This window comes from Pararge aegeria, chromosome 7 (genome assembly GCF_905163445.1).
Source record: "Pararge aegeria chromosome 7, ilParAegt1.1, whole genome shotgun sequence".
Lineage (NCBI taxonomy): Eukaryota > Metazoa > Arthropoda > Insecta > Lepidoptera > Nymphalidae > Pararge > Pararge aegeria.
Window position 1 is genome coordinate 15,760,666 of NC_053186.1, and position 21,047 is coordinate 15,781,712.

Here is a 21,047-nt window from a genome sequence, read left to right on the forward strand (position 1 = left end):
GAATTTGGAACTCCCTATAAAAATACGTAAGACCTATATCTTGCAGTGGACGTCCATTGGTTGATATGACGTTTCCGTAATCTTAACAATTATTCATTGTAAAGTCAACATCTCCTGAGGATGCTCCGGTTTCGGAGCGAAATGTGCTTAGAAGGTACATTGCCAAGGATCTGCTTGGTGTGGAATACGTATTTAAGTAATTATAAATTACACCATACAGATTCTCCTGCTCTTCGCGGAGTATAGCAAATTAGGCTTATTTTCATAATATTGCATGGAATATTTGGATCCTTCTTAATATTGCAGAAGTGTGTTTGTTTGTTTGTCTGTTTGTTTGTTTGCTCTTGCTTAATGCCCTGACTAAGAAACAAACCAAGTAGATTTTTGACACAGGCTACTTTTTAACGTAGTAAAACCAACGGTTCCCACGGGATTTGTGTGAATGCAGTCAGTCAGGGTATGGTAGCTATATTAAGCCTTTAATACCCCTATGATTAGTTCTTCACGGGACTATATAAATAGTCTATGTTACTCGTGGATCAAATAGTTTTGTAAAGTCTGTTTAGCCTAAGTTTATCGATTCCAAACTAATAAACAAATCTATCTTCTTTATCATATTACTATAAATGACGAGGGTAGCTTTAAGTTACAAGCAAGATTTCACTCACCTCACTTCACCTCATAATTGGGTTTTGAGTAAAATGCCATCTTTATATATATATTTCTTGTGTGCGTGTGTCACTGAACTCCTCCTAAACGGCCGGACCGATTTGAATGAATTTTTCGGTATGCGTTTGGGTGGCACCCTGGATGGTTTAGATTCACAAATCAGCCCGACAGATGGCGCTGGGGTCCGCTAGTATATTTATAAATGTTTACTAGGATTTTAAAGATGAACAATTCCGCCATACTTACTACTTACTTCGGTTGTTTTGACGTAACGTTTACCTTTTACGCATCGTACGCATCGGAAACTCTTAAAAAGGATATTTTCTGCTGTTTTTTAACATTTCTCATTGAGTAGTGTGGTAGAGGTAGCTATTAGTCGTAGCGTGATGTTATATAGCCTTAAGCTGATAAATAGACGGTCCATCCAACAAACGAAGAATCCAATTCGAACCAGCAGTTCCTGAGATTAGCGCCTTCAACCAATAAAACTCAAAAGCTTTATTATAGTATTGATGCCCCGTGCAACCTTCATTGGACTTTAAACATTTTTACCTGTGACAAAATTATGAATGTGGTTCGGTCAGTACTGAGTGCTATGATTTATCTCCTGACTTCCAAAAGGAGGGTTATATTTTGATAATGTATATATTTGCATGCCAATTTGGCTATATTACCAGGTATCAAATGAGTGAATGAAATGATTATGATTCTTTTCAGGAGAATAATGTTTATTTCTATTGTTGTAAACTTATATATGCTACGTTAGACATGATATTATTGGGTACCAAAATATTATACGGCCCTACAGGAGTTCCAACCCGTTATGAGCCAACATAGATTATTTCTAAGTACTTTGACCTGTTTAACATATTAAAAAAAAAAGTCAAATAGAATTAATATTACTCAGAAGAGTATTTATATACTTCCTATACGCCTTTTGTATACTTCTTCTTCTGTATTTTTAATTGTGTGCAAATAAAGATTATAAAAAAATATTTATAATTTTTTTAATTATATACAGTAAAAGGGAAAAGTCTTTTGTGTTAAATACTTAAGACGATTAGTTTACTTACTTTGGTAACAATTCATAATTTTTGATACTATGACCAATAATGGCATGACCTAAAGTTTTAATATATTTTTTTATAAGTATAAAAAACTACTTTTTGCTAATTGGATATAAAAGTTATAGATAGGCTGTCCAAGGCTTTTTTGTAGACAGTATCAAGCTGTACAACTTTTCTTTAGAACTCAATCTTATATGTCTCAAGGCAGTGATCGTAAGAAACGTTCTTTCGACCCCTTTTTCACCGACTTACTTTGCAAATCTGACTACCACGAAAAGTTCTTTTCAGTTTTTTTTTTGGTTAATATACAGCTTATGGCAATAAAAAATAATGTGGCTTTATATTGGTGAAAGAATTTTCAAAATCGGTTCTGTATATCCAGAGATTACCCTCGACAATCTTAAAGTAAAACACTTAAAGAAACCTACCGTACCGTATAGAAACTTACCCACCCATAAGAAGGATCTTATATCGAGTGCATGCAGCGCGGTGCGGCGTTCACTATGAATTTATTTTGCGTACGCCTAAGCTTTTTCTTTATTTTATGTCCTCCGGCAACCTACTCTAGAGATCGCTTTATTTGCCATTACAATAATATAATATTTTGCTAAAACATTTATTTATTTTCTGTACTTACAATAAATACCTATTACATAAGACAGAAAAACGAATTTTAAAATGTAAAATGTAAATTGTTGATTTTGGAAAAGAGCAACTGCTGAGTTTCTTGTCGGCTTCTTCTCGGTAGAATCTGCCTTCCGAACCGGTGGTAGAGACTACACAAAGACAGACTTTCAAAAGTGCTTAAGTTAGGCCTTGAAATTTAAATTGAAATGAATTTTTAATTTTGAATTTTATTTATTTAATTTAATTTATTTTTGTAAACGACCGCAATTCCGCAGATCTTTGTTTTGTTTGTCAGTAAGCCAATATTGAAGTTTTATTTAGTACCTGTGAGAATAGTTATTTAGGTCGTTATTTACACGTTACTTTGTTGTGCGTTTTAATAACGTACTTAGCTAATTGAGATCTATGATAATTGGTTAATCACGTACGTATATATAAGTTTTAAAGCACAGTTTTAGATGTATTTTACATTGGTTAGTTATGATATTGAAAACAATTTTTTGCTTCGGTCTGTTCAGTTTTGGCTGTCTGGCTGATAATGAGAAAAACGACTATGATATTTATTCAGGTGATATCATTTTTAATATTGTAAATGTATTTAAGTGTCTCGTTGATCTAGTGGTTATTTTTCACTTCGGTGTACAAGGTGCCAGGTTTGAATCCTGGGTCTGGCTGATAAATTATTAATTTTGGGTGTAGAGTTTTTCTTTCTAGAAAAATTCAGTTGATAGGAAATTGGTAGGGTCCACCCCCAAGAGCACTTAAGTTGACGGTTTTAGGTATCAAACAAAATTTGCTGGTTTTAACGGAAAATGATGGTTTATGCTGGGTACAGCAGCGTGGTAAGTCTACGCTCTAATTTCCTCTCTGCCCTATCAGAGAGGGAGGGTCTGTGTCCAGCCGTGGGTATTTGATATCCATAATATAATTCTGTACGTCATGTATCTGCTGAAACCCAGTATCTCAGGGTATACAGAAAAAACATCCTATCCTTTGTCCAGTAAGCGTGTGATGAGATTTTTAGAGGTTTTGGTATTTAAATGTATTAATTTGACCTAAAATGTGATATATGTGACTCGGAAGATAACGTCTTCCGAAACATGTCGAATTTAATTCTACCAAAACGCAAGCCTGTTTACTCAGCGCAAAACAGAATCAATCCTTCCTGACTCCGCCTTTCCCAAGTGTCTCCGTTCTGTTGTGTTACTGTTCTAATCATACCATCGACGCTCAACACAGCTGGCAAGAAACGTGGCATTCTCTATGAGATCTAGTGGTACTCCGGAACAGCTTCTCACTTTATCTCCAAGCGTACGATCGATCGTCTCTAGTATCCAAAGCGGGTTGTTAGGTTTTAAGTTTTTAACAGTAATGTATTATCATAACATAAATGTCACCAGGTCCATTGCTTAACGTTCTGTCTTTGGCATATGGAGAATTAAAGGAAAAAATGTTTGCACTAAATTGTAAGGAAAACTTACCTAATAATTTTCCGGGAATCGAACCCACGACCTTGCTGAACCATTGATAGTTTTGCTAACCATCACGGAAGTAGTGAGAAGCTCGGTCAAGAGTTATTTTTTTCAGACAAAAATGAATACGACAAAAGAACATCGGATATCGAAAGACCATGCCGATCGTTCGATATGTTTTGCATAAGGCAGTACTTTGTCAAGCATGGAAAATGTAGAGAAGCCCTGGGTCCAGTTCCGAACCCTCTGTATAGGGATCAGCTGAATATTTTTCTACCGAAAGTGAATATGAGTATAACATCACTTAAGATCGAGTATACTGGGATTTATAGAGGAATAGTTGAAGAGTTTTAGTAAGTATCACAGCGATAATAATAATCTTAGCGATTATGTTTTTTTTATTCAAGTTAGCCCTTGACTGTATCTCATATGATAAGTGATGCAGTCTAAGAAACGGGCTTACCTGTAGGACATGGCATTCCAATCGGTTTTTTATATGCGGCTTCGTACCGGATCGCTAAAACGCTTGGCAGCACGGCTTTGTCGAAAGGGTGGTAAGAGTAGAGAAAATTCGGATATTAAAATTTTCCAAATGTCCATTTAAAATTTCCCGATACCGTCTTAGACTTACCACAAAATGATATTGTAGCAAAGTTGTTCTAAAAAAAATAGGTTTAAAAATACGCTTCTTCTTCTGAAGAAGAATAGTAAATCAAATTATTAATAATAATAATAATAATCATTTATTTTTAAACAGGTAATCAAAGCTTAACTATAAAATAAGCTCAAGGCCCTGATAACTAAACTGAGTAACTCGTATGATAGTTATCAGCGCTGTCCCCAGTTAACAGTTGCAATAACACATAGGCTTTGTGCTTATAATAACAGAATTTCAAAGTACATAATAATTAATATCTAGTCTTATTATTGTAGCTAATTATTAGTTAATATTTATGTAAAATATCGCGAGGGGTGCGGCTGAAGATATTTCTTTATGATTCTACTTTTAGCTTAAGTATCTGTAGCGGTTTATTCACAGCACCGTATGGTTTATCATGCCTGAGAGTTCTCCATAATGTGCTCAAAAGGCGTGTGAAATACACCAATCCGCACTGGTCCAGCGTGGGGTCAATGGCCTTAACCCCTTCGCATTGTGGGAGGAGACCCATGCCCTGTAATGAGCCGGTAATGGGTTGATATGAAGAAGGATGTATCTTAACAAGATGAACTTGTATTCAATTTTATTTCTAGCATCAACAAGAAGACTGATACGCTTTTGCTCGCAGTGGAATTCAAGGATATTACATTTGGTTCTAATGAAAATTATTTTAGATTCCACCGCAAGGGCAAAGAACCTATTGAAACAATGACGTTTTTCAATGTTACTAAAGGTAAGATACTGGAATACAGTTTTATTCTAAGTTTCTGGTAGTAGTGGAGCTTTTTGTGACGGATCTCTTCCGGGAAAATAGTACCATGATAATACTTTTAAAACCTCGAGGATATATGCTTTAGCAACCTCTCTGCTATGGCAAAAGAGCCTGTACGTACGTCAACAGTCTGACAATGATTATTTTCAATATGTTATTTATTGGTCTAATGAAGTGTGAAACCATCTTCGCATATCTTTGCCTATCAAAAAAACGATTTTTTGTGGGCATCGGTCGGATCGGTTCAGAGTAGATGGAATAAATTGTGTTTATTTATAGAATAAGCTTAATTCTCATTATAAGTAATATGGTTTTACAGCATCTTTTGTAACTACAATCATCATACCCAATTTATCAGACTTACAAATTCAAGATGGAGAAGTTTTCACATACAACAACGACCCTACCCGAGGATTAGTTGTTGGCCCGACCGCCTTTATATCCAGTGGTATGCTATTTTGTTTTTCCTTGTAAATAAATACAAATATACTACGATAATACACACGTCGTCATCTAGCCCCAAAGTTAGCTTATCTTGTATTATGGGTACTAAGATGACTGATGAATATTTTTAGGCATAATATACATTATACATAAATACTTATAAGATACAGATAAACACCCAGGCACTGAAAACCACGCATGTTCATCACACAAACATTTTCCAGTTGTGGGAATCGAACCCACGTCCTTGGACTCAGAAAGCAGGGTTACTGCCCACTGCAGTCTGCTGTCAAAAGCCTAGTATGCTCTAGATACTTACCAGGATATAAGAATTAACAAAGGAGGTTTTATTCTTAATAAAATTCATACCTCTCTTAGGTACACATTTATGGTTTTGCGCTGACTTTAAAACATGTTTCCGAGTCAAATTTTCCTACTCAAACGCAACCATTGTGGGACTGCTCGCTGTTAACTGTCAATGACATCACCATCAATCACAGCTTCTACTGGGTGTTATAAGTTTGACGTGTTTGTGTGTCTGTGGCATCGTTTTTCCCGAACGGATGAACCGATTTTGTTTTTTTTTTTGTTTTTGAATGGTGTATAAATCATTAGTGCCGCTGACACAAAGGTGGATCACATATTTTTTTCGCAACTCCGTCTTTATCATTCCGTGTATCATATTAAAAGGCTTGACTAGTAGAATAATGCACGCTATATTATAAGTAGGGGGTTCTTTAAATTTCAAATTTATTTATTCTTTGAATAGTGAATTAAAAGTGTAACTAATTAAATTTATACCAGCGCTTCTTTGGAATCCCAAATTATGTTATGGATGATGAAGCGCGCTTCCGCTTGAATAATGCAATCGTTCTAGTTCAAGAAGAATTATTAAAAAAATTTATAGTTTGTATTTCTTAATTATGTTTTTTAATAGTACGACAAAATTGAACTCTGCCCTAGACATTAAAGTGCAAACACGAGAACCATGCCGAGCAAATAGGATAACAATTCTAGAGCGTTAAAATAATTCACACGTTATCATAATTTATCCTGTGATTTCAGATCCAACCACACTCGAAACATTAGCTGAATTCCTTGTCAGCATTCCGACGCTTTTACAAGAAGCAATGCTAACTGAATCAACGTTTTTAATAGGATCATTTATCAAATACAATATTTGTGATTTTGGTTATCAAATATTATAAATAGTGTATACCAACGTTAATTTGTGCTCATCATTTGGCTTTAATGAAAATTATTTTGTTCTAATAAAGTTTTTTAAGTGGGCTGAATTTTGAATCACCAAATACTCCTTAAATAAGTACATTAAGAAATATTGAATTGTTTGAAAGTTCAGCTGGGATAACTTATCGATGGATAATGTAGCCCTATAGCAATGGAAGATATCGTGAGGAAACCTGCATGCTTTTAAACTTCCAATCTTCTCAAATCCTGCCGGAAAATCTGTGGACTACGGCCTAAATCCTTCTCGTTCTTAGAGTTGACAGTTGCCTTCTAATATTGAGCTTATAATAGATAATGACAATGATAAATAATGAATAATTTTTTATTCCATCATTTATTGATTTTTTTTTTTTTTTAATTCTTAACAATGCTTACAAAAACAATAAACACTATGAATAATTTATTATTAACTAACAGTTCTCCGTTCATCGGCGTATCTTCAACTTCTGAAATAATTTTACCGCGTTGAATCCTATACCCGTAGCTAGACTATAAGCGTGATGTAAATAGCCTGTAGCCGCAAAATCTAATTCAAAAGAAAAACTTTAAATCAGACTAGTAGTTACAGAGTTTAGCGGGTTGTAACAAAAAAACTTTTATTGGATATATAATTGAATTGAAATTTTTATAAATCCACAATCCACATGTGCGTAAAACAAATGTTTCAGGATTTATATTACGTTAGTTTTTAACATAAATACCAATTTTAATCAACATAACGGGAAAAATTAGCGTTTTTTCCACACACTTTCAAACTGCGATAGAACAGACAGATTTCGAAATCAACATCGCTTATTTTAAATTACCTTTCCGAGGACCTTATGACAATTTACCTACTGCTAATAATCGAGAGATGTGGGACCTAGACACAGCACAAAATAATTTACAGCCGTAACAGTAAATAAATTGTCAGTAAATGGATGGGTTACCAGATTAGCCAGTCTTAGGAGAATTTAGTGCAAGTACTTCTGTTTCAGCTTGTATAACCTACGACAAATAGTAGTCGTTAAACTAAGAGTCAAAAGCATAGTCAGTTGATTTGTATTCAGAAGGTTAACAAATTAAAGTTTCCTAAGTGGGTACCATTTCTTTTTGAAGTGTTAGCGGTCACGCCCTCATGAATGTAAGTCTTAGTTAGTAGGTCACTTATAAGTAGGATGCTGTCTGCTGGAGAGTTCTGTTCTCTGTCACTAAAGATATTCACCAGCTTAACTGATAATATAACCTTTCCAATTAAAAAAAGGTTAATTAAAACCGGTTAAAATATGACAGAGTTATGGTATAAAAACGTCTAAATCTTTCATTGCTTATCCCGCAGGAACCCTCTTGTGTTTTGGTACAAAAATAACTTAAGTTTTAACCAGGAGTATCAGCTATACGTATACTTAATTACACTTATATACGTTTAGAAATTTCCACATAATGCGCTAACCGATAGACACCCAAAAATTAAAAAGTCTCGTTGGTTTTCTATTATAAGTACTTAACCCCACTTCATTATCTTTGGGGTGTAATTTTCAAATATCCTTTTCTCAGTGGATTAAAAACGAATAAACTTTCCAAATTTAATGTCTCTAGGACCAGTGAGTTAGGATACAACTTTTTAACGTCTTTGAGTTAGAATTTCCAAAAACTGTAATAGACATATTGCTTAATTGACATATTCTTTCATTAAAACTTAAAACCCCTATTTAACCCGCTTGGGGGTGGATTTTCAAAAAAACCTTCTTATTGAGTGGTAACGTCATAATAAAAACCTACAGTCAAAATTCCAAGTTTCTAACCCGATCGATGTAGGCTGTGCGTTGATATCTCAGTCAGTTAGGGTATTAATTTTAAATCGATAATAATTTAACAAGAATCGCATATTAAGAAGATGACCTAGCACACGCGATTCTATTAATCTATAAAAACGCTTGAGGTTATTGTAAATACGTTTTGAATGAAAATGATTATGAAAGCGTTAGTGTGTTTAGGCCTTATCATTTCAAGATGTCTGGCAAGTGAAATTCAAGAAAATGAAAATGAGATTTCAACAGGTAAATAAAAAAAGATTATTGTAAAACTAAGTATTTTGCTTTTTTTTAATTTGATTTATCTGCAGTTTTTTGATGGGTAAAGTAATGTATAACTCTAGGGATCAGGGACTAAACCAGTAGGTTCCATTCAACTTACTTTAATTAAATAGTTACAACTATCTCTAGTTTCGAATACTATGAATAAATTGTTATTTAATATTATATAAAAAGATATGTATGATTGTCTGTGTGTTTTGTTAATAACATATTAAACAGCAGAATGTAGAATAGTATATATATATAATAGCAGAATGTTTTGATTCTCTATCATTATTATTAAAAGTGCAACTCTTCCAATTCTACGTAGGTATAACTCTATTATGTTAACGCCTTTAACATTATATTTATAATTCTTTTAAACCCATTCAATAAACCTTAAATTAACAAGATGTTTAATAAAATAACAGACTTAACTATTTGGGCTCGAGCTGTCATTTTCCCTGCCATATTATTTAATAAAAAGCTCCATCTTCCTTTTAAATTAACAATGTTTTTAATAATTAATCATAATTGCGTTTTTTCAGCGGAGTATTTAAATTCCGGTATCGCAAGACCATGTCGAGTGTTTGACATGTTTTGCATCAGGCAACACTTTGTCAAGCACTCCCATTGTAACGAAACCTTCGGCCCAGCACCTACTCCATTGTATAAAGCTCAGTCCACTTTCTACGTACCGAGAGTAAACATGAGTGTAACCTCTCTAAAGGTTGAATATACAGGGATCAATGGAAGAGTTGAGGAATTTTAGTGAGTTCAAATGTTATTCTTTTACTAAATCAGCCATATTCGCTATGACCTTGAATTCGTAAAGCATTGTTTCTGTTATGTGCAACAGACTAGACTTACGATGTAACAAAGAATTCACAGAATTATAATACCACGCTATTATTTGTACGGTACGATAATTTAAATTATAACTTTGATCATTATCAAGGTAACATAACCTTAACCTTCACAGACTTGTACTTCTTTAATTCTAATTTAATCACAAATGTTGGCAAAGCTACACTGTCAATTTGCCCGTTTTTTGCAAACGATAATCCGAAAGATGATGATACGTGTAGGTATGTGTCAAATACATGGTTACGATAGTAACAAATTAAATCAATTCATGGTAGTGTGTGTAATAGGTTTTTTATTGATTAAACGTTTTTAATGCATTAAAAAAATATTAGCAATCTGCACTCCTTCTCTAAATAAAATATAAGTGTGGGAAATTTCATAGAACAACTGGCGAATTAATGAATGTCATTATTTACGATAAACTACAACAAAGGTCTCTTTATATAGTCCCAAGACTGTATTATCATTAGATTCATTAAAGGTCTGAGATTTGGGCACAGAAATTGTAGAAGTCAGAGACATTTTATATTCTAGATCCATGAAATCTTCACTGTAAGTACAGCCGTAATTCTCTTATAATAAGTGTTACTGATTGGGAAACAAACAACTTTTGTCAAAAATATCGGAATTGTTTGTGTGAGATTTTCTACCTATTCTAGAAATTTAGTGACTATGCTGTTTCCTAGTAACTAAATGCCGCTATTACGATTCCATACAAATCGTAGTCAACTTACACGCGATCGAATCGATCGAGTAGGTGGAAAATCTCACACTAGGTACCATGTTTGTTTTTATCAATAAATATATAAATATATTACGACAATACAGCCCCAAAGTAAGCGTAGCTTGTGTTATGGGTACTAAATTGACTGATCAATATTTTAATTAATAGTATACATAAATACAGATAAACACCCAGACACTGAAAAACATTCATGTTCATCACACAAACATTTTCCAGTTGTGGGAATCCATGGCCTTGGACTCAGATAGCAGGGTCGCTGCCCACTGCGCCAATCGGCCGTCTCAATATGAAGATGTTATTAATTTTTCATAACTTGTTAAAAAAAGTTCGTAATGACATAAATTGATTTATTCATTAATTGATTTCTGATTGACGTGCGTTGTGCGTAAGTCAAAAGTTTTATATATTTCAAAACGTTATTTTCAGCATTAACGAAAAAACCGATAAGTTGCTGCTCGCTGTACAATTTACGAACTTCGTATTTGGTTCCAACGAAAACTATTTTAGATTCCACCGCAAAGGCAGAGAACCCATAGTTACTATGGACTTTTTTAATGTCAGTTATAGTAAGTAATTTAACGTTATCTTTATAATATAATATTTCAGCTTTTATAACAATATTATGATAGTTATATGGACGCACGTTGAGGGGTCCGTATCTCTTTGTCACCCTTATTATTGCTTTTATTATTTCTAGTTGAAGTTAATTATTAGAATCTAATCAAAATTAAAACTTGTATGTTTAACTGTTTACAGGGTTTATGGATGACAGGTAGCAAGAAAATTTTTTTTTGTTTTTAAATTTTTCTTTGTTTATCTGTGTTATTTACGCCTGAAGTTGTGAACCCCTGACAGTGGTAACGAACCCAAAAAGAATCATCGAAATGCGTTAAGATTTGACAAAATAGAAATTCTAAATACTATATTAGCCGTTACTGATACTCGTGTAAAATAAATTATTATGATATCAAAAACGGTGTATATTTTAGCTTTTCATATGAAAGTAATTGAAAATAAAGTAAGACGCTCGCGGTAGACCAACTCGACTTTGCTTGCGTGCCGGCAATCTCAATGAGTATACAAACAAGTTGATTTACTACACACACTGTATGAGGCATACTCATTACATATGGTACCTCTTCGACTATGTTCCCTCTTTGATTATATCAAAGATATAAATTTCTTACAGCTAGCCTTGTGGTCACAATCATCATACCGAAGCTAGAGGATCTACAGTTACAGGACAGCGAGGTGTTCCTTTACAGCAACGATTTTACTCCCGTATTTGTTGTCGGTCCTAGAGCCTTCTCAAGTCCTGGTGAGATTCTTAGACTGTTTATATAAGTGCTCATAGCAATTCCATAGAACAAGTTTATTAATTACCCTCCATATTAGTGAACTTGGTTTTAGTAGTTTCGCAGTGTTTTGAAATGTGGCAAAACACTGTGTAACGTTTATGTAGTTACGCCACTTTTATTTTAATAACTCTACTTAACTTTCGGGGGTCCGAGTTCAAATCCCAGTACGCACCTTTAACTGTTCTAAGTTATGTGCGTTTTAAGCAATTAAAATATCACTAGATTAAACGGTGAAGGAAAACGTTATGCGGAAACCTGTATACCTGAGAGTTCTCCATAATTTTCACAAAGGTGTGTGTAGTCCACCAATCCGCACTGGACCAGCGTAGTGGACTACAGCCTTAACCCCTTCTCATTGTAGGAGGAGACCCGTGCCATGAAGTTGGCTGGTAATGGATGGACTTGATGATGATGAATATGTATATAATGGTATTTGTAGGATAGGTACTGCTTGTGGAGCAATGAGCGGTAGACGTACTCTATACCTAAATGATATATCCGATTGATTGCAACAAACTTTTCACTCGTGTGTATTGCATTACACTAATATATATTTTATTACCTTTCAGATCCACAAGAGCAACAAACTTTATTGCAAACGTTCGTTGCTTTCATCGCGCAGACTGCGGACGATATAAAAGAAGGTTTTGCTACTGACGCCCATTTCTTGATAGCTTCGTTTATCAAATATAACATATGCGATTTTGGATTACAAATATTATAAACTGTTGTAGAGTTTGATTTAAAATTTTAAAAAAATATGTTGTAAAAGCTATCCAGGTTAAAGACCCAAAACATTTGTGTTTTAATACCATTATCATTTTATGTTTGCTACTGATGGTAACTAGAAGTCGATTGTCAGGTTGATTTTAGAATTCAAAGTTTTTCGAACAAAATTTAGCTGTGAATATTTAGAGATTTTAGGAAGAAAGCTCAGAGTTACATAGAGCAAGATAAGCAGAGCTCTCATATCTTTCTCATAGTCCAGGTTCATAGTCCAGGTGACCAAATCAAAAGTGAGGAGATATGAAGACGAACTAGAGTTTTATCCGTTTTCACTTACGACGAACAAGGCAATGCGTAAATAAATAACACCAAATATAAGACAATTTTTTTTTTTTCAAAATATAAATAAATATTCTACGACAATACACACATCGCAATCTAGCCCCAAAGTAAGCCTAGCTTGTGTTATGGGTCCTAAGATGACTGATGAATATTTTAATTAATGATATACATAAATACTTATAATGTGCAGATCAAAACCCAGACACTGAAAAACATTCATGTTCATCACACAAACATTTTCCAGTTGTGGGAATCGAACCCACGCAGGCTCGCTGTCCACTACGCCAATCGGCCGTCATTCCTAAGATTCCTAGGCTAACATCAACCGTTCGCCAATAGTTATCACCTAAAATTTGGTAAAACGCTTTTATTTCTGTAATAAGGCACAACCGTTCACCAATAGTTATCACCTAAAATTTGGTAAAACGCTTTTATTTCTGTAATAAGGCATACTGTTTAGGTCATGCCTAGGTTTAGTGAAAACTGGCATTATTGACTGAAACTGGAATTAAAAGAAATTCAAAAAATCCGAATTTTTTGAATTTCTAAAAGGAAGTAGGCCTAATTTATAAGCACTTTTGGAACGTCGAGTCAACGAGTTTGGTTGGTGACCCCGGCAAGCAAGGCGTTGATAGACCCCTGGCAAGGCGGACAGAATACGTCAAACGAGTCCCAAGGAGGTCAATCACAGGCAACAGAAGTTTTTGGAATTTGGAAATCGCTACGAAAGACGCCCTCTCTGGCGCAGAGGTGAGCGCTGTTGTTTTTCAGTAGCAGGTATCTGAGAATTTATTATAGGAGAATTTATTATCTGGTCTGGTCTGGTGGAAGGCTTCTGCCGAAGCTAGTTATCACCCTTGCGACAAAGACGTGCCGCTAAGCGATATAGCGTTCCAATACGACTTCGTGTATTCAGCGATTAGAGGTAAAAGTTTAATATACTCAATATACTCGTAACTGCCATACCAATAACAGCTTAGCCCGTTACCATCTTAGACTACATCATACCAGCAGGTAAGATTGCAGTTGAGGGCTAACTTGTAGTGGAAAAAAAAGCCCTGTGTTGTGGACGTCCATTGATAATATGATGGAGATATGCTTCGCGTTGATTTTCGATTCGATAAATTATTTTGTTAATGTTAAACATCCCGTTTACTGATTCGATAACATCACGTTTGACGGCCGACTGGCGCAGTGGGCAGCGACCCTGCTTTCTGAGTCCAAGGCCGTGGGTTCGATTCCCACAACTGGAAAATGTTTGTGTGATGAGCATTAAGTGTTTTTCAGTGTCTGGGTGTTTATATGTATTTTCTAAGTATTTATGTATATATAATTCATTAAAATATTCATCAGTCATCTTAGTACCCATAACACAAGCTACGCTTACTTTGGGGCTAGGTGGCGATGTGTGTATTGTCGTAGTATATTTATTATTATTATTGTAGGTACGAATATATACACGGCCATACAACTGGCATTTTGTTTTTCTTAAATTTCACTCGGGTCTTAGAAAATAAGTAATTAAAAAAAAATGAAAGTCAAAGCCGAACACGGTTGGTACGAATATATACACGGCCACACAGGCGACAAATTGAATTTGTTTTTTCTTAATAGCTATGGCTAGTATCACTCGGGCTTATGTAAGATTTCTAACGATTCTTCAACCCCACCTTTAGAAGTTACGATGGGGTAAATACATTCACATACATACACACATGAACCCTAATAACATAAAATCGTTTTTGGGGCAGTCGCTTTCTTCAGTGAAGAGTTTGTTTGTTTTAACCATTTTTTACACCGATTACTTCGGTTTTTGATTTCCAAGATCACAAAAACCGAAGGACGCTAATCGGACTTATTATTATTTGTTAAGGTTAGAGGCATTTTGTAATTTTTTACTGTACACGGTTGAAACCATGTGGCACAGCTAGTCAAATGTGTATAATACTATGTTTATAATGAAAAATGATTTAGGTCGATATTAAATTTAATAGCACAATTATAATTATAACCAAAACGAATTCTCAATAATTCATCACGCGATATTGCCTCATTTATAAAAATCGAATACAGTGTGATTAACATTGTTGTAAATTAATGATAATCAGTCGATTAACCTCCCACTGTTGAGCACAGCCTTTCATATAGAGTGGGTTGAATGTACTTTTATTGCACACAACAAAAAGTACATAAAAAAGAAAAGTATAACAAAACAACGTATACAGTTATACAACGTATCATAGCGATTTCTTCCAGGCAAAACAAATATAATATAAAAATAAAACAAATACAGAAAATAGGAAGGTGGTGCGTATATACATCTATATATATAAAAGAGAAAGTGTGTGGGTATGTTCCGTATAGGCTCCGAAACGACTGCTTTTATTTACTATGATGATATTCTATTGTTGGGTGTACATGGGTGTGGATAATGATCTTTACCCGTTCGAGAAGAGAATAGAAGAGAATGAATACGGTGAGAAATAAATGATTTAATATATTATGAGACTTCAAATAAAAATTTAATGATGTAAGTTTATTGTTTAAATAAAATAAAGCAAAATCTAGCCTGGCGAAGCGGGCTGGGTACGCTAGTACATCCATAAAAAATATTTCATTAAATATTATGTCAGTTTAAAAAGTATACTAAAAAAGTATATTTTTAGTGAAACGTTTTTTTCCGTAATCTTTACTTCTTTACTTTTCACTTGATTTTTAGCTTCATGAAAATTAAAATTAAAAATCCAAAGGCAAGAAACACAAAAAACCAGTACTTTTTTGGCGTTCATTGGTGTTGTCTACTTTTACTTATCAGGTATATAAACACGGCCATACCGGTGAGGGGATTTTTTTTATTATTATCAGTGTCACTCGGGCTTATGTAAGATTTCTAAAAATACTGCAAATTCATACCCAAGCTTTTTATCATACATGTAATCCTTAATATTATAATAGGATTTTTCTATAAGCTTACGTTTTATATAAACTTTGAACTTATTGAGAGACATCTCAAGGATTTTCAGATCCAAAGATTCTAGTAATTTGTTATAAAAAGATATAAAATTACCCTTAAATTACTAATTTTATGCAGCCTAGTAAACTGCACTACACATTTATTTTCTCTTCTAAAGTATATAGTATAATAAATAGTACACTTTTCAATCAGCTCTTCTAATGTATGTATATAAAAATACAAAGACTTTTGTCATAGTATTTTACTAATTAAACTTAATATCCCGCCTATGTTGCCGAAGAGACAGTTTCGGAGAACCTTCGTAGTCGCCTGAACAAGTTATAATTGTGCCAATTAAGAGAAACGTGGTTTTATTAAAAGTACAGTTAAGGAAAGTTCTTAAACTAAATTTTTTTAAGATCCATTTTTTTTTACAGAACTTTGATTCTGGAATAATTTTAAAAGTAGCCTCCGCTTTGTAGTTGCGGATTTTGCTTAAATACGGGTGTGTTTTTTTACAAACCACCGAATTAAGAACATACAGAATCCGCGTACGCGACTAATATCGAAGCATCAAAAACCACTCCACTTTAGTAGTGTTTCTCGAACAGGTGATTCACTTCATTCATTAAGCAGGTGACAGTAATTATTTTATCTCTTATGTTCTAAACGTTTACCATAAAATGGGGAATGGATAAAGTTTGTGAGCTTGCAATATTCCGCGGGTGTGAAGTGAGACGAGCTCGGGGCGTTTTGTCTGTTTTTGGACACAGTGAAAATGCAATAATAGCTGAATGAGGATTCTGTGACTTAAACGACTCTTAGATGTTTTAGTATTAAGGTTTAGAAGATTTAGAAGAGAAGTGACGATAGCAATCGACCCTAATAGAATTATTATCGTCTTCAGGTTTAACTTGATATAATTGTATTAAATTTTTGTATGAAGTATTATTTTATATTATATTAAGTTTTAAAAAAATATGAATACTAGCTGACCCGTGCAACTTCGTTGCACAAAATCGGTTATTACCGGAAAACATAAATAAAATGACATTTTCTACAAATGAATCCTTGCTAGACCGATTTATCGCCCGTGAAACCCCCTGTATACTAAACTTCATGAAAATCGTTGGAGCGGAACCCGAGATTTTCCAATTATATATACACAAGAATTGCTCGTTTAAAGATATAAGATTACCATGGTATTAACGGCCGATTGCCGCAGTGGGCATCGACCTTGCTTTTTGAGTCTAAGGCCGTGGGTTCGATTCCCACAAATGGAAAATGTTTATGTGATGGACATGAATGATCAGTGTGTTTATATTTATAAAAGTATCAGCCATCTTAGTGCCCATAACATAAGCTACGCTTACTTTGGGGCTAAATGACGATGTGTGTATTGTATTAGTATATTTATTTATTACAAGTTATATAAATATCACGTGTATGACCTTTTTTTTTTTTTTTTTTTTTTTTTTTTTATACAGAGAAAATGCCTGACGCATACCACTCCATTGGGGAAACGGAGTAGTTATGTGGGACTTGCACCCACTAAAAACTCTGTGTGTCCCTCGATAGCCCTATAAGTGAGAGCACGGGGTTCACTTGCGTATTCACCGCACTCTCGCCAAGGTTTTGACCCCCCAGTGCGTGGCGGGTCCTATCATCACTGGCCTGATCGCTGCCAAATCCTCCAGAGAGGCGTACACTACACGGCACGCCACCTTCTTAGGCCTGTCATTATTTGGGTGGTAAACTTCCCCTTTAATTCGCCACCCGCGCGCCTACAACTCATGGAGGCCGGAGGTCATTGGTTGCTCTCCGGCGCCATCACGTGTATGACCTGGGATTAAAGTGCAAGTTGATATTTATAGTTTTTTGCAAGATAAGTAGAAGTGATAATCCTCAAACAGCTGAATAAATTTGTTATTAAACTTTTTATACTCGTTCGATTAAAATGGAACCGTATTAATACCGGTTAATCCAACAATCAGCTTGAGTGTTACGATGTTTTACAAGAAACGAAACGATTTTGGATCCATCTTTGATTTCGTTTCAAGTCAATGAATGTACAGTTATTCTTAATAAGGAATGTAAGAAATAAAACTTCAATCCTCTATAGATAGATAGATAGATAGATAGATATCATCATCACACGACAACAGTGGCGTGCATAGAAGGTATGCACAGGGTATGCAGATGATATAAAATGAATAAAATCGAATCGACCTGAGGGCAGGTAGGCTTTTTATAACAATACCCTGTGTATACCCTCTATGCTCGCCACAGCCTCACAATCAGTGGCGCGCCCTGAGTTTCTTACCAGGGTATGGATACAGCAAGAAAATTGCATAAATTGCAAAAAACCTCCTCCTACAAGAGTTATATATCAATTTTATTGTAAGCAGTGCTTTGTGCATGTATGAAGTGCACGCCACTTCTCTTAATGATAATAAAACATTGTTTGAACACTTCATAGGTATTCTTTATATGCATAGCATATTAAAGAAATACCGTTGACGCCAGCCAAGTCATAAGTTGTAAATTTATATTTAAATGATATGTTTATATTTAAGTGCCTATGTCACCCGGGGATAGTGTAGCTTTCCGACAGTGAAAGAAATTTTCAAATCGGTTTAGTAGTTTTGAAGCCTATTCGATGCAAACAAACAAACAATCAAATCTTTCACTTTATAATATTAGTATAGAAAAAGGCCGACATACAGTTCCTGTAATGTTGTTTAGCAAAATAAAAGTTTCTTACGTAAACACATGTTTATCACGTGAGTGTTCAGGGCCACTCACATGAGTGTACCTGATTATTCAGTGACCGAGGTAGACATAGCTACATTATGTTTATTAAAAAAACACTTTTAAATAGCTCACTATCTAGACTGTAAAATCGCTCTATATTTTACCCTTGGTATATAAAATGCATGCTCGAGAGTGATAAAATTATTATCTGGATATTTTTTATTCTTTTGTTGAATTTTAAATATTTTTATTTTATCTTTTTAATATATTATTTTTTTATACGAATACTAAAGGGATGGTTGCAATTCGTATTGGTACGTATTTATGTGGCTACACCAACTGCTGTTAATATTAATTTCGTAGATGTGCTCGAATCGGTTCTACAGTCAGATCCTGCAATGTGTATTATTCAAAATTCATTTATTTTAAGTAGGCCTAGTTTATAAGTACTTTTTTACATACATATTGCCTCTTATCAAAAGGGTCACTGGAATTTTTTTGGAGCACGTTTATTTGGTCTTAGCAGAGTCCTGACAGTATAAGGTGTGCAAAACAAACGCTGAAGTTAATAATACTTTATAAAACACCGGCTTCAGAAGCTAAAATAACAAGATAAAAAATAAACATATATTATCTACTACTAACTTATATTCTGGTCGGATGATCGTCCTTTTAAAAGTTTCCTATGACTGCTCGACTACAAAATAGACACGTTTACTAACTTATACTTGTACCTAATTGTAATATATTATTGCATCCTGTAATTATATACTAGAGGTAGTAAATTATCATAAAGTGACTTTAAACTACCACGTTATTAGTTCAATAAAATGGAAAAAAAAAATTGTAGAAGTAGGTATCTAACTGTTATAATTTACACAAAATTATGAACTTTATGAAGCCGAAGATGCACGCAGAGTTGGAGATAATTATACCACATTATTAATTATACTTATTATATAAATTTTATTATGAAAATTAGTAATGTATTAAAACAGGGCAATGTGTTTGTTTCTCAAACTTTCATGCCCTTAAAATATTTAACAGTACATAATAAATTTTTGAAAAAGCGTTACTCGCAGGGCTTATTGCGTAGTCCAGACAACTTCAGAAAAAAAAGTACTGTTCCCGAATTATAATGAATATAACTTTTAGAATAAGTCAACCCGAATTGATTGGCGAAATCCGTATTATCGCGAGCGAAGCCAGGGTCAAAAGCTGGTCATATTAATAAGTACGTTGGTACGACTATTGTTTATAATAACATAATCGTGACCTGGAGGTTAATAATAAATACGAAAGATAAGAGCGTATCAAAGTTTAAAAACAACACGTTTTGTAATTATTATTACTATAGTTTTCCAAAACGTGTTTGGATAGTAAAGTATTCCTTTTACTTATTTATTGCGTAAATTAAGTTTTGTTTGAAAATGTTTAATATTTTTTTTCTAGCAGTATAAAAATAATAGCTTACCAGTTAAAATATTTTCATACACCCCCCAACTAGTCATACAACACACAAAAAATTGCTATTTCACACCTGAAATTCTCATTAAATACTTTGATTGAGTAAGCGAAAAGTTTTCCGTAAATTTTCACAACCCGAACAAAACTACTCCCAAAGGACGTCCTCTCTCGCGAAAGATCGCGGTCAACTGACAGAATTTCACGACATTCTGTGCCTGTTTTCACAAAATGAAGTGAAAATTCTCAGCTCCAAAACAACTGAACCAACACATAACTTCAAGCGGATTTGAAACATATATTTATTACACTTAGGGTTGAATATAGAGTAAGAAGAAATTTGTTTTCAAAGTACTCAACTGTTTGTTTGGGAGGTTCACAGAGGCGGGAATGAGTGTCGAAAAAAAATAAGCCAACCAAATCTCAGTGAGTTAAGGCTCTAGGGGCGGGTTTCCAGTGAATATCTTTAATTAAAATAGAAACTTTGGCGGTAATGAATTGATGGTATGAAAAAGTGTGGAAAAATAGCGGAAACAATCCAAAGGATGCTGGAAAGGTAGTGAAAGGAGGAAAATTAATTAACATAGAGTGGGTTGCATGCTTGTTGGCTAATTTAATTAATTTTGCGTGAACATTATGATAGTGTTTGAAACTCGGGAATTCATTGGCTTATAGCGAACAACTTTAAGCTCAGTGCAACTATGGTAACAACTAGGTAGAGTATTCACTGTAAATTTTCGATGAAATAATTTACATGGATCGTTTAATATATGCTTTCATTTATTATATTTTAGCTAACGAAAATTGTATAGAATAGTAATCGTCGA

The 21,047-nt window shown here is 34.1% G+C and overlaps 1 protein-coding gene across 1 annotated transcript in view; it reads right to left on the bottom strand.

The window, feature by feature from the left end:
- The window catches only part of LOC120625169 (carbonic anhydrase-related protein 10), a 101,175-nt gene extending 80,774 nt beyond the window's left edge, over positions 1–20,401 (bottom strand). Inside the window, exon 1 of the mRNA XM_039892147.1 lies at positions 20,231–20,401. The gene's annotated coding sequence lies outside the window, so the exon portion shown is untranslated. The remainder of the gene's footprint in view (positions 1–20,230) is intronic.
- Positions 20,402–21,047: the final 646 nt, after the last annotated feature.